The sequence below is a fragment of the Acinonyx jubatus genome, chromosome X (assembly GCF_027475565.1).
Source record: "Acinonyx jubatus isolate Ajub_Pintada_27869175 chromosome X, VMU_Ajub_asm_v1.0, whole genome shotgun sequence".
Lineage (NCBI taxonomy): Eukaryota > Metazoa > Chordata > Mammalia > Carnivora > Felidae > Acinonyx > Acinonyx jubatus.
Window position 1 is genome coordinate 115,181,235 of NC_069389.1, and position 15,798 is coordinate 115,197,032.

Here is a 15,798-nt window from a genome sequence, read left to right on the forward strand (position 1 = left end):
TAGACTTTCTAGTAAATGCCTGCTAAATGAAATCATCCGTTTTCATAGGCTTTTAAGAGATAACCGAAAATTTTCTACATAAACATTCACGTCCTCTACAGATAAAGGCAGTTTTGTTTTTTATTTCATTATGTATGTTTTTCTTTCTTTGACTTGCATATTAAAATTGCTAGGATCTTCAACAGAATGCTAAATAAAACGGTGGAGGTAGTTTTCCTTTTTATTGATCTCATGAGGAAGGTTGTTAAATTTTCACCATTAAATATTGTCAGCTGTAGGTTTTATTGTGCATACACTTAATCTTAGATAACGAGGTCCCTTTATATTTCTACTTTGCTTAGATTTTTTATCATGAATGCATGTTCAATTTTGATGAATGATTTTCCTGACATATTGAGATTATTACATGACTTTTCCTTTAACCTATATGGCAAATTACTTTGGTTCTTTAACAAATTCTTACATTTTAGAACACACCGATATTTACAAAAAAGTTGTGAGTACAGAAAGCTCTGAAATACCCCACAACAAATTTCTCCTACTGTTCTCACACATTTTTACCAGCTTTATTGAGAAATAATTGACATATAACATATGTAAGTTTAAGGTGTACAATGTGATGATTTGATTCCTGTGTATATTGCAAATTAGTTACCACAATTAGCTTAGTTAACAGCTCCGTCACTTCACATAATTACCACTTTTTTGGGGGGGGTGCTGATACCATCTAAGGTCTACTCTCATAGCAACTTTTTTTTTAATTTTTTTAACATTTATTTATTTTTGAGACAGAGAGAGAGCATGAATGGGGGAGGGTCAGAGAGAGAGGGAGACACAGAATCGGAAACAGGCTCCAGGCTCCGAGCTGTCAGCACAGAGCCCGACGTGGGGCTCGAACTCACGGATCGCAAGATCATGACCTGAGCCAAAGTCGGATGCGTCACTGACTGAGCCATCCAGGCGCCCCTCTCATAGCAACTTTCAATTACATAATACAGTACTGTTACCTATAGTCACCATGATGGACAATAGATCCTAAGAAATTCTTTTTTTTTTTTAAATTTTTTAACGTTTATTTATTTTTGAGACAGAGAGAGACACAGCACGAACGGGGGAGGGTCAGAGAGAGAGGGAGACACAGAATCTGAAACAGGCTCCAGGCTCTGAGCTGTCAGCACAGAGCCCGACGCGAGGCTCAAACTCACGGACCGCGAGATCATGACCTGAGCCGAAGTCGGACACGTAACCGACTGAGCCACCCAGGCGCCCCTCTAAGAAATTCTTTATCTTACAAATATGCAAGTTTACACGGTTTAACCAACATGTCCCCATTTCCTCCACTGCTCAGCCCCTGCTAACCACCATTCTATTTGATTACTAAGAGTTTCAGTTATTTTAGATTCTGCATACAAGTGAGAACACACAGTATTTGTCTTTCTCTGTCTGAATTATTTTCTTGTGTGTATGTATATGCGTGTGTGTGTGTGTGTGTGTGTGTGTGTGTGTGTGTATTCTTTATCCATTCATCTAATGGACACAAATTGTTTACATGTCTTGGCTATTGTAAATAATGCTGCAAAGAACATGAAGGTGCAGGTATCTCTTCAAGGTACTCATTTCATCTCCTTCAGATATATACCCCATAGTGAGATTGCTGGATCATATGGTATTTCTAATTCTTTGAGGAACGTCCATACCGTTTTTCCATAGTGGCTTCACCAATTTCCGTTCCCATTAACAATGTACAAGGGTTCCCTGCTTTCTACACCCTTGCCAGCATTCCTCCTCTCATCTTTTTGTCTTGTTTTGTTTTGAGAGAGCGAGCGAGCGAGTGAGAGAGCGCATGAGCAGGGGAGGGTCAGAGAGAGAGAGAATCCCAGGCAGGCTGCGAGCACAGAGCCAGACACAGGGCTCACACTCACAAACTGAGAGATCATGATCTGAGCCAAAATCCAGAGTCAGAGGCTCAACTGACTGAGCCAGCCAGGTGCCCCATTACCTCAACTTTTTGATAGCAGCCATTCTAACAGGTGTGAGGTGAGATCTCATTGTGATTCTGATTTGCATTTTCCAACGATCAGTGAAGTTGAGCATGTTTTACGTAGCATCTTTTCATGTATCTGTTAACCATTTGTGTGTCTTCCTTGGAAAAATTTCCCCTGCCCATTTTTTAAATGCATTATTTGGGGTTTTATTTTCTATTGACTTTTATGACTTCCTTATACATTCTACCATTCTACAGGTTATCTTTTCATTTCATTGCTTCTGTTGCTATGCAGAGTTGTTTTACATAGATGCCGTCCCATTTATTTTGCTTTTGTTGCTTGTACTTTTGGTGTCCTATCCGGACAACCACTGCCAAGACCAATGTCTTGGAAGTTCTTCCCCTATTTCCTTTACGAGATCTATAGATTCTGGTCTTATTTTCAAGTTTTTAATTTTGAGTTGATTTTGGTGAATGGTACAAGACTGGGGACTAATTCCATTCTTTTGCATGTGAATATCCAATTTGCCCAGCATCACTTATCGATGGGAGTATCCTTTACCCACTGAGCACTCTTGGTTTCCTTGCCAAATACTAGGTGACCATATATGCTTTGGGTTTATTTCTAGGCTTTCAATTCTGTTCCGTTAGTTTGTGTTTCTATGCCAGTATCATACAGTTTTGATTACTGTATCCGTGTAATGCAAGTTTGAAATCAAGAAGTGTAGGTCCTGGAGGCTGGGTCTATGGGGGCTTGCCTGAACCCTAAAAACTCAGAAGCCCATTTGATCCCTGAGGCCTTGAGAGGCAACTGGTGCTGGGGCGGGCCTGTGCCCGGTTTCATGGGAGCCCACCTGGAGTTTGGGATTGCAGGGCTGGTCTGGCTCTGGGACAGGCAGGGAGCCTGAGGCCACAGCATCTGGCTTGGGGCTGCGGCAGGCTGGGCTCTTGGGCTCACTGAGTTCACAGACCCACCTGGAGCCTGGGTTCTTGGAAGCTGGTGAGCACCCTGGTAGCTGAGGCTACAGGAGCGGCCAATGGCCTTGGGTGCCTGCCCAAGGGTGAGAGCCTCCCACCGTGGGAGATTATGGAGCCAGAGGAGCCAACTGGTGCCAGGGTAAGTCAAGTGCCTTATGGGCACTACCTGGGGCTATGGGAACGGCCTGGTTCCAGGGAGGGGCTGCCCTGGATTCTTCAGTAAGTCCTGTGCTCACTTCACTTGCTTACTCCCAAGGGGAAGGTGTCTCCATGCTGGGCTGCCCAGGCTTGGGGGAAAGGGGACAGGGGTAATGTGAATGTATCTTTCTTACCCTCCTCAAGGTATCTTTTTTTTTTTTTTCTGTGCTTCACCCAGGGGCTGTAATCCCTCACCCTGGGGGATTCAAGGGATTACCTGAAACCCTTAGCTTTTGTAACAGTACTTTTATGCATAGATAGCTGCTCAGATTGAGGTTTCTGCAAGGGACAGGGGAGAGAAATTCCTGTACCAATACCTTGCTGATACCATTCACTTCTTGTACCGTTAACGTCTTAGGCTACATTTGTCACAAGGTAACAATAAAGATGTCTTTCTCCTAAAGTCCATACATTATTCACATGTTCTTAGTTTTTATACCTAGTGTCTTTTTTCTGTTCCAGGATCCCGTTTCAACAAGATATTGCATTTAGTCATCATGTTTCCTGAGGCTCCTCAGAAAACATAGTTTCTAAGACATTCCTGTTTTTTAGCTGTTTTTTTTTCCCCCTCTTTACTTTAGTTGGGACAGTTTCTTTTGCTGTACATTCAAGTTTCCTGATCTTTCATTCAGCAGTTTTGAATCTGCTTGTAAGCCCATCCAGTCTTTTTTTTTTATTTAGTTTATTTTTCATCTCTCACCATTCCATTTGATTGTTTTTTTTTTATATTTGTAAGTTTTTCCTTAGTATGTTCAATATTGCCTTAAAATCCTTGATCACATTTATAAGTTACGTTAAAGTCTTTGTCTATTTATTTCATAATGTCTGTTATTTCTGTGTCTGTTTCTTTTGTGTGGTTTTTCTCTTGGTTTTATGTTACATGTTCCTGCTTCATTACATATTCACTAAATTTTGATTGGTTGCTGGACCCTGTAATGTTATATTATGGGCTGTCTGGATTCTACTTTATTCCTTCACAAAAAGTTGGGTTTTTTTTAAAGTACTTCTCCAAGAGCCTAATATTTTTCAGGCGTATTTTAAGTGTTGTTATAGTGGGTCAAAAGTATCTTTTACTGCGAGGCTATTTTAGGTCTACTCCAGAGGCCAAACCATTCTAGTGTCTTTACTGAATGCCCTAGGTGCTGAAAGAGTTCTTTCCATCTTAGCTGTTGTAAATCTTAGACCTGCGTGAGGTCTGGGAATTGTTCAGCATACGGCTTCCTGGTAGTTCTCTTCTGTCTGGCCTCATGGGAATTCTCTCTATAAATGTTTGGCTTTATGGGGCGCCTGGGTGGCTCAGTCATGATCTTGCGGTCTGTGAGTTCGAGCCCCACCCGCATCGGGCTCTGTGCTGACAGCTCAGAGCCTGGAGCCTGTTTCAGATTCTACGTCTCCCTCTCTCTCTGCCCTTCCCCCACTCATGCTCTGTCTCTCTGTCTCTGTCAACCATAAATAAACATTAAAAAAAAAAAGTTTGGCTTTAAATATTCACTCGAAGGGGCAGCTGGGTGGCTCAGTCGGTTAAGCGTCCGACTTCGGCTCAGGTCATGATCTCGCCGTTTGTGAGTTCGAGCCCCGCGTCGGGCTCTGTGCGGACAGCTCGGAGCCTGGAGCCTGCTTCGGATTCTGTGTTTCCCTCACTCTCTCTGCCGCTCCCTGCTTGCATGCACTCTCTCTCTTTTGCTTGCGTGCTCTCTCTCTCAGAAATAACTAATAAGCACGAAAAAAATAAAAAAACAAAAATTCAGTTGAAGATTCATGGAAATGTCTATGTAGATTTCAGAACCCCTTTTTGTACATAGCTCTCATTTATTACTCTTCCCCACAAATTCCAGCTGTTGAACCTTTCTGAACTCTGCATCCTAAACTCAATATGACACCAATGACAAGATACCCATAGCCCTGAAAGTGCCTCCAGGGAGAAATCCTGGGTGATCATAGGACTTACCTCACTGGTTTTCCTTTTCTCAGTGATTATTCTCTTTAACTGCCTGCTTCCCAATGTCTGAAAGCTTGTTGAATATGTTTTCTCTGTATTTTTTTTTAATTTTTTTAACACAAGGGAAAAAATTCTGGAACCGATAACTGTGTCATAGCTCAATATATAACTTTAAGGAATATTGTATGGTGAAGATAAATAGACTGTCTCACTTCATGGAAAGGAAGGAGAACTATTCACCATTATCGGAGATAATACATGAAAACTGCATCTGTCCCAGGGAAACCGAGATAAAATATGAACCTTATTTGAAATAAATAGATTATGTGCCTGTTGGGTGCAAGATAGGTTGGAATGATAGGATTAAGTGTGGAAACAGGAAAACCAGTTAAGAGACCACTACACCAATGACCGTGGCCTGGACTGTGCTGATATTCACAGAAATGACAGAGAAGCAAACGTATTTAAGATGGTTTGGAAACTGACCTAGTGGAGATGGACTGAATGGTGAGCGATGGATGGGGAAAAGAAGCTAAGCAAAGATTCAAGTTTCTTAATTGTGGGTAATGGAATAACATGCTTCAATTTTCACATTGCCCCAGAGAAGGGGTCACTGCATGCCACTTAGCGCCATAGAGGAAGCACCAGATTTTGATCAGGTGGCAGGAAAGGAGCCAGGGGAAAGTCGAGGCCAGAGCCTTTACTGAGATTTCCATGGAAAAGGCAAGGCGGGGGGCATAATAAACAGCATAGATTTGGCTGATGTATGAGAGGTAGGTAAGGAGGTGGGTGGGGCCACAGCCTCAGGATCGGTTGGTTTTGTGCCTCGCCTCTGCTACCTCTAAGAATTGGCTAGCCCAGGAGGGGCCATCTCTACTCAGCCGACAAGATTTTTAAGATGTCAAAAGGTCATAATATGCAGAAAATTTTTAAAAATTGATTAGTACGATAAAAATATTCAAATTTGAAGATCTGAGGAGAGATCAGGGATTCAGATATAAATTTTGAGCCAATGGCTTTTAGTTTGCAGTTGAAGCCAGGGAAGAATTTAAGATGATCTACAAAGAGCATTTAGACAGAGAAAAGGTGAGAGCTCAGGACATATCCCACAGGACTTCTGACTTTCAGGCTGAGTCAGGGGAAGTGAAGGGACACAGAGGAGAAAAAAACTCACCCAGGTAAGGACAAAATCAGAGGAGCACGGCTTCACGAAACCCAAAGTAAGAGAAGGGGAACGCCTTCAACTAAAGAATGCATTCAATTCTGAATTGTGGAGTTCATTGGTGACCTGGGCAAATCAAGTTTTGGCGGAGTGGTGGGCAAGCAGCCTGATCTAAGCAGGTGAAGGGAAAATTGCAGGCGCGATCACAGAAAATGGGAGCAACTCTTTCGGGATTTCAGGGGTGGGCAGTAAGCAGACAGGGTGGCAGGTACAGATGATTGGTCAAATAATAACTTCTTAAAGTTGTAGAACGCCTCTACATATTGAAACGCTGATGGGAAGGATCCTGTGTACAGAGGGAGGTTGAACAGGTAAGAGGAAAGGGATAAAATATTCCTAACAAGCAGTAGGGGTAAAATCAAGACTACGTGTCGGGGGGCGCCTGCGTGGCTCAGTCGGTTACGTGTCCGACTTCGGCTCAGGTCATGATCTCACACTCGGTGAGTTCGAGCCCTGTGTCAGGCCCTGTGCTGACATCTCGGAGCCTGGAGCCTGCTTGGAATTCTGTGTCTCCCTCTCTCTCTGCCCCTCCCCTGCTCACGCTCTGTCTCTCTCTGTCTCAAAAATAAATAAAAACATTAAAAGAAATTTAAAAAAAAGACTACGTGTCAGGAAGCTAGGACAGGAAGTAGGGTGGTTTCTCTAGTGGGAGACAGCACAGCATGAGAGTTGAGACTGGTTTAGGCTCCAAAGGCAAGATGCTCTTTTCAAAACCCCTAACCCTCTCTATTTAACTTTGGGTAAACTGATCAATCCACCTGTGTTTCAGTATCCTTCCTGGCCAAAGCAGGAAATAATTATCGACCCGACCACACGAGGTTGTTGTAAGTATTGAATGAAAAGCTTCGAAGAATGCCTGTGTGAACACCCAGACACCCACAGGGCTTAACATAGTGCCCTGCAGTTTGGAAGCATTATTTTGAACACTATTATGTAATAGGGGTGAAGAAAGAAAATACTCATGCAGTACAAACAAACCAGCCTGATTTAAAAATCAGAGGCCATTTTCTGACTAACTGAATGTCTTCACTAAATTACTTTACCCCTGATAGGTAATTTGTACTTTTTTAAAAGCTGGAATATAAATACTTACATGCATAGCTGTGATAAAGATTAATATCTAGGGGCACCTGGGTGGCTCAGTCGGTTAAATGTCTGACTCTTGATTTCGGTCAGGTCATGAGCTCCTGGTTTGCGGGTTTGAGCCCCATGTCGGGCTCTGGGCTGGCAGCATGGAGCCTACTTGGGATTTCTCTCTCTCTCTCTCCCTATTTCTCTGCCCCTCCCCTGTTCATGCTCTCTCTCTCTCTCTCTCTCTGGCTCTCTCTCCCTCTCTGTCTCAAAATAACTAAAGTTAAAAAAAATATCTCCCCCCTCTCTCAAAATAACTAAGGTTAAAAAAAATAGCATCCTTTAAAAAAAGATTAATATCTAAAGCAGTTCAACTCAAAATGAGATCTGGATATCAATGCTAGTATAGCAAGTGTTCGATTGCAATCTGTGAGGAGTACAGAAATTGAGAGGAAGTGTTCAAAAACATTCGCAACAAAGTTACGTCTTTTAAGTCAAATAATAATTTTAAAATGAGGCTTGGATCACTGCTTTGTGTTTCCATATGATTTTCATATTAATGCACTTGATTGGATTTTACAGAAGTGTTAATCCATATTAGATTAGGAAAAAAACTGTTCCAACAGTATAGATAATTTGAGAAATACAAATTTGAGACTAAAGCATATTGACTTCCTTTAAACGGATGTTGGGGGCACCTGGGTGGCTCAGACGGTTAAGTGTCTGACTCTTGATTTTGGCTCACGTCATGATCTCATGGGTGGGATCACGCCCACGTTGGGCTCTATGCTGACAGCGCAGAGCCTGCTTGGGATTCTCTCTCTCCTCTCTCTGCCCCTCCCCTGCTCGCTCACTCTCTCAATTCATAAATAAACTTTAAAAAAATAAAATAAATGGATGTTGGAAAACTCCATTTATGAGCTTGTTTTTTGTACACACAGGATGGCTGGAGATTATTACAGAATAATAAGATACAGTTGCTTCCTCACAGGAATGTACAATCTAGTATTTCTAGTATTACATGATACGACAACCAAGAAATTACAGAAAGGAACAACAATCTAGCCAAAATTATACTAATAAAAACAGACTGCCTGATGAAGTGATTATTGCCCATTTTTGGAGGGGTGACATAGGACCAACACATCAATTTGGTTTGGGATTAGAGAATTATACCATTCCTTAAGCTTGAGTTTATACAATTGAGACAATTCATTGAAGTATTAATTCAACCAATATGTATTGAAAATTCAATAACCGGGCACTGTTGGATAGCTGTGAATATAGCAATGCATGAGATAGTGATGTTTTTTGTCATAGCGTTGACAGGCTCGAGTGGGAAAAGTTTTTAAAAATGCATTGAGTTACGTTATTTTTAGGTAGTGATAAGTGCTGAAAATTTAAGACAGGTAAACTAGGGTACTATCTGAGATAGGATCATCATTGAAAGACTCTCTGTAAGGAGATCTAAGAGACCTAAGAGATCACAGAGACCTAAGAGAAATAAGGGAGTTGGCTATGCTGATATTTAGGAAAGGAGTGTTCCAGAGAGTGTGGGATAGCAAGGGCAGAGGTCTTGAGATGAGAACACGTGTGCTGTGTTTAAGGAATAGCCGTGGAGGGGTGCCTGGGTGGCTCAGTTGGTTGAGCATCCCACTTTGCCTCAGGTCATGATCTCATGGTTCTTGAGTTCAAGCCCTGCGTCGGGCTCTATGCTGACAGCTCAGAGCCTGGAGTCTGCTTTGGATTCTGTGTCTCCCTGTCTCTGTGCCCCTCCCCTGCTCACGCTCTGTCTCTGTCTCTCAAAACTGAATAAACATTAAAAACAAAAAGACTACCAATGGAGTCTTTGCAACTGGAGAAAGAACAGCGAAGAGGAGAGCAGTAAAAGATGAGGTCAAAGAAATATTGGAGACACAGATTTGCAGGGAATTTTATGCCAAGGTAAGGCTTTTTTGGCTTTTACTTGGATTGAAATAGGAAGCCACTTGTGATTTTTAGCGGAGGCATCAATGATTTCTCTTACATTTTATTTATTTAAAAAACATTTTTTTTAATGCTTATTTATTTTTGAGAGAGAAAGAGAAAGAGAGACAGAGCGTACAAATGGTGGAAGGGCAGAGAGACACAAGGAGATACAGAATCCAAAGCAGGCGCCAGGCCCTGAGCTGTCAGCCCAGAGCCCGACGCGGGGCTCGAACTCACGAACCGCGGGTCCATGACCTGAGCCGAAGTCCGATGCCTAACCGACTGAGCCACCCAGGCGCCCCATGATTTCTCTTACATTTTAAAGATAATTCTATGTTATGAAAATGGAGCAATGCAAAAGAAGAGACAGGGAGAACGGCAAGGAAACTATTGTGACAGGCCAGGTAAGGGATTACGGATGAATAAGGACAGAGAAGGCAGGGTTGATGGGCCCACTGTGGTGAGAAGTGGTAGATTCTGACCGTCGCACAAATCTCCCTGTAACGTGCACCTGAGGTAACTTTCCAGTACGAATTCTTACTCTGTCTAGTGGAGCGACAACAATAACACCAATAATAATAAAAACTATTAGCTGAGTGCATATTATGTTCCACACACTTTTCTAAGCAATCATGGAATAGTTGAAAAGACATAACATGTTTCACACTCTGCATGTGTCAGCCTATGTGCAAGGCTGTCTTTCTCCCATGAGATTATGAGCTTTGCAAAGGTAACGGCCATATCTTACTTATTCTTAGCCCTCCTATAGTATGTAGAATTCTGCACCGAATGTAGTATTTACCGAATGTAGTATTTGCCGTGTTGATTTATAAAGGTGGGGAGAAGATTAATGAAAGAAATTCCCTACACTCAGCATGCCAGAAAAGGACGATCCTTGCAGAAACTGACGTGAACCCAAGGAAACCGGGCATTGTCGGCATAACCGATTCCACAGACTTCCGGAACTGGCACAGAACGGAAGCTATTTCACCAGCTTTCCCCAAGAACAGGCTCCACCGCCCCACGTAACTATCCTTCGTGGCACTCAACGGGTACAACTTTACAAACATGTGAGTGACCCCCGTGAATATGTGAACGAAGTCTGGATCCTCCACAAGAATGTCAACTCCAAGAGAAGAGAAACCGTGACTGATTTTCAACACGTTACCCCCACGCTTAGCACAGCACCTGGCCTACAAATAAGCAGTTGGTATTTATCAACTACATGTCTTGAATGAATGGTTATTAATTATTACTTAGTTTTATTTTACTACCTTGATTGAACTAATGAATATAAAGCCAACGACCATTACTGACGAGAAGGGTAGGCCCGCCACTGGGCACAGCAAAGACTCCAATTACTGAACTTACTAAATGATTAGCTTTTCAACTGATACTTTGTTTCATCTGTGGGATTCCCAAAGAAATGACGTGATAGGTTTATTCAGCCAATTAGCGGGTGTGATTCAATTGATAAAATTTGTTTTTCACAGCCTATCGATAGAGCCTCAGGTTTCGGTCAGAAAAAAATAAATGCTTGTGACTAAATTCACAGGTCAAGGCCTCTTCTGACGGCATCATAATTACCTATAAAGTCAGCTCTCTTTTTTTGCCATTAGCAGTGTAATGCTTTATCCTTGGATATTCACTTTTCTACAAATTAAGTCACACAATCAATCTCATTAAATAATGCATTATTTACATTATTTACAGTTTCCCTACCAGTTTAAGAAGGCAGATTTTATGTTCAGCTCAGATAAAAAAATGTACCTTGTTCCACAGTTCTCAGCTCCTTTTAGGTTCTCCAAGTAGATCTGTCCAACAGTAAAACACGCTGCCTGAGGAATTAGCACCCTTTAAGTCGACATGTTCAAGCAGAGGCTGAATTTGTGAACAGCCATCTGTCGAAGATATTGGATGGCATGATACAGATGATCTGAGAGGCTACTGTACTTCTATGAATTGTTATTTAAAAGTCCCCACCAAAACACAGGTTTATAAAATATGGCTACCAAAGATCATTATTTTTAGATGCTCCTTTCTAATGGGTGGCTAGCTAATCTTTCAAAGTAACAACTGATGATTTGACAAAGACAGGATATTATCCCTGGTGTTATGATTGAAGAATCTGTTGATAATACTTTTCCAGCCACAGGACATACAGACTGAATGTCAGAGTCAGCTGAAAATAATCTCTGGAACATATTCCTCTAAACCTATATCCTGCATCAGTGTTGGTCAAATCTCCTTTGGGGCATCAAGTAAATATGGAACTTAGATACATAGTTAAGATGATCAAATATGGAAATTCATAATATCTTTTAATGATAACAGGCAGGCTACTGGAAACCAGGACTATTCTTTCAAAGTCTGACTTACGTACATTTGACCATTGCGGGGCATCTTCACATATCCAATCCAAAACCTTCCACCTGAATTTAGGGTAAAAAATATAAGAGAAATATCTCTCATACCATATATATATCTTATACTATGTACATAGTATTCTTCTATTCTATTTAGGAGACTTTTTAACGAAATAAAATTCATTTTTCACATAACCATAAAAGTCTTTTTCAATTCAATAAAATTGTTTCTGATCCCCAAAGTAAACTAAAGATTTGACCAATAGGGAAGGAAGCCACTGAATTGGTGGGTCATTTCTTTGACCACACATTCTAAATCTCTGCTTCACCCCTTGGAAAGTCAATCACTGAGCCTCCGTATGAAGGAAATGGAAGAGCCTCGGAGACTAAAAGATATTATTACATTCATTTGGTAAAATTATCATAAAATCTAAGCATTGCATAACTTTAGTTTTCCACTGTTTCAGGCTTTGTATCATCTTTTTTAACTCATTATTTTCAGTAGGATATGTGACAAAAGGTCCAAGAGATTTCAAAGCTATGAATTACAGTAAACAAAAAGTATTCACTGAAAACACATCACACTTTGGTCTGGAAATATAAATGTCCCAACCATAGTTATGCAAAACTAAGGTCTTAAGTTGGTGGGTAGTTGTTTTGGGTGTGAATTGTAAGGCAATCCTCGGTTCTGTTACTATAATCTGATGAGAATTCAGCATAAGTGCTTTCTTAAATTTATGAGTATCAAACTCTTTTTAATCTGGCTTTCATACATTTCTTATGTTTCAGGGATGTTGACCCCTCATGGCAAATTAGAAGAAAATCGAACTAACCTGCGTTTGCATTGGTAATATCTTCATACAAGTAAAAGGGCTCATAAAAAATGTGTATGTCGATTCCTATTGTGCACTCTTGAAGATACACCAAGTAGAATACTGACCATCTCAACCTGAATAGATAATAGTAACCTGAGTAAAAAAAAAAAAAAAAAATATATATATATATATATATATATATATATATACACACATATATATGCGTTAATCATATCATGTTGAACTGCAAAGAAGTGTGCGTATCATACGAGGGAAGAGATCAGCTCACGTGGCCATTGCAAGACAGGCCTATAATTATTGGTGGCTCATGTAATATTTAGTTCTTCTGTACTTGAGCTGAACAAGCTAGATAAAAATTCTTTCGAACCCTGGCTCGATCCGTTTCAAGTTAATGTCTTTCTGCTTCCGATAACACTAGGAGTTTTATAATACAAAACGTCATACTCTGTGTCTCAGTATCTTTAGAGATTAAAACAATTCACAATCCATGGTTTAGTTTTAAAAGTATATAAATGGATTAACTCACTATATATCTAAACAGGACTGTACAAAGGAGGGGCAAACAGAGAGCATATGAACATCCTATGTGCTTTAGAGATATTATCTAGATTTTGAATTACTTATGCATTTATTTTATCTAAGCACCTCTGAAGATGAACTTCACCTTTGTCCCCTTGGTATCTCTAACCTATGGACTGGTTCAGGTCCCATGCGGCTTGTTCTCAATGCCTGACATATTTCTTGCAATAACTCAGGTTCCATTTCATACCACTGGCAGAACCTGCTACATTTAAGAATGAACAAAAAGCAGAATCAGACCTATAGATGCAGACAACAAACTGATGGCTGCCAGAGGGGAGGGGGTGGTGGGATGGGCAAAGCGGATGCAGGGGAGAGGGAGATACAGGCCTCCAGTTACAGAATGAAAAAGCCATGGGAGTCAAAGGCACAGTGTAAGGAATATGGCCAACGATAATACAATCGCACTGCGTCTGGACACATTGTAGCCACGCTTGCGGTAAACAGAGCACAAGTATAAACTTGTAGAATGTTGTGTACCTGTGCACCTGAAACTAATGTAACATTGTGTGTCAACGGCCCCCAAATAAAAACTTAAAAATAAAGGAAGTAAAAGCGAATATACATTTCACTGATCAAAATGACATGACAACCGAATGGCACATAACAACAAGTCGATAACTTTGTACTGGACATCGCAACAAATGGTTCCCGTAACTAATTACCTAAATAACCAAGTAATAAAGAGAAAGAAAGTAAACAAGCTACTTGGCGGGCAGAAAAAATGTGTATTGTTAGCAACTTTTATTTTTCGCTTAGTTTTCATACATAAGCCTACATCGAAGGCTACGCATACCCAGTAGAAAACATTAGCACTAAAGGAAATATAGCCAGAGAGTCAGACTTATTCAGGGAAATTTCTCCTATTCTCACTTCTGTAAACAGGGCCATTGACAATTAAAAAAGGCCCAACTTACCGAGTGGAATGTACATTTCTACCAGTTCCTCTCCTAAGGCTTAATTTTTTTCTTAGTTTGAAATTTTTTAAAAACTATCCAACAATCATTCCAGATACGTTTTTTAAAAGTTCACATTTAATATACATTAATATATATATTTATATATCACATTTAATATATATAAATATATAATTTAAAATAGGTTAGGAGGTTAGCCATATTAATGTGTGTCATAATGTGCAAAATTTTATAATGCTGCAATTTAAGAGCTGGAAAGTTATCATTAAATATTCAAGTGTACAGAGTAGCTCACATAATTTAATCAGGAACTTTGTTAACGACTTCAATGATTTGCAATCAAATAATTTTCCTCTTGTCCATTCCATTCCACTTGGAATATATAAATATAGATTTAAAAAAACCCAGAAATGATTATGATTATACCTATCTAAGGACAAAAATTTCCCTATTTTTTGATTCCACAGAAGCAGCCTGCTGTGACTCAGAATTGCAAAACGTAGCTAATTTATCTTCTAAAATTCATTAGGTTTATCTCCGAAGTTCATTATGTAATATTAGTAGCCTTGTGCAAAATGCAACCATAAACAAAACTGATTGTGCCACTCAGTGCCTCACTGTTGAACGAGTAATCAAGACAAAAGGATAAACTATCTGGAAGCCAACCAACGCCTACACGAAGAAAATACAAAAGTTATAGAAAATACAAATCATGTCTATTGAAAAGCATCAGGAACTACTGAAGAAGCAATGACCAGCGGGGTCAAGATTCTGAAGGGAGGAAAAACACCGAGAGGCCAGCTGACAAGCCAGTAGATGCTTTTACTCCCAGGAGGCCTTGTCATTAAAAGAGCTCAGGGCAAGAAAATGCAGTCTTTGACCAGGCAGACCCTGTTGCTGGGGAACGAAGATACAAGCAAAGAGTCTGTCAGTATCACCCACTGGAGAGAAAATTGAAAGCTTCTCAGCACGAAATCCCAGGAAGAAGGGCAAAGTAGAAAACTGGTCGTTGCCTACATATGGTTTTATCCTCAAGAAATTTACCAAATTCTGAAGCTACAAGCGGCAGGATGCTAAAAGCAAAGTCGTGTAAAGTTTTCTGCAACAGTTTACCTTTGCTGAGAGACGAAAGTGAAAGCTCGGGACCGGCTAGGGAAAGGGATCCTAGTTATCATAGTAGACTCTGCGTGGAAAACTCTAGATGGCCACGCTGATGTGGCGTCGGTGTCCGCTCACAAATCTTTGCATGCAGGAAAATAACATCACCTGGGGCTTCAAACGTGTAACTAATGATTTGTCTTCAGTTAAAAAACAAAACAAAACCAAAAACAAACAAATATATATATATATATACCAATCACTCCCACCAAGAGACAGGACCGTTATGACTAAAAGCAAGGGAAAAAACATCATACAGAAACGCCAGAGGTACCTCCAACGTCGCAGATGGAAGACAAAGATGGAAAAAAGAGAAAAAATGTGGATGATCTGAGCAGAAAAGTTTGGAGCCAGGACACAAGGCTGTTGCTGGGCCCATAATAGCATCTGCAGTTGGTGGCCTGTTACCAGAGACTTGGACAGGTGTGGATCTTGGAGCAGTGGGAATCCAGTCCCAGGGTTGTCCAGCGTCAACAGTTGGGATCAAAGTCTGTGGCCCAGGCTCTGGAGGCACAAGTGGGCATGTCTCTCGTCGGGTCGCTGGCAGGAAGGACCCCTCCCTGACTGTGGCTGGCAGGACCT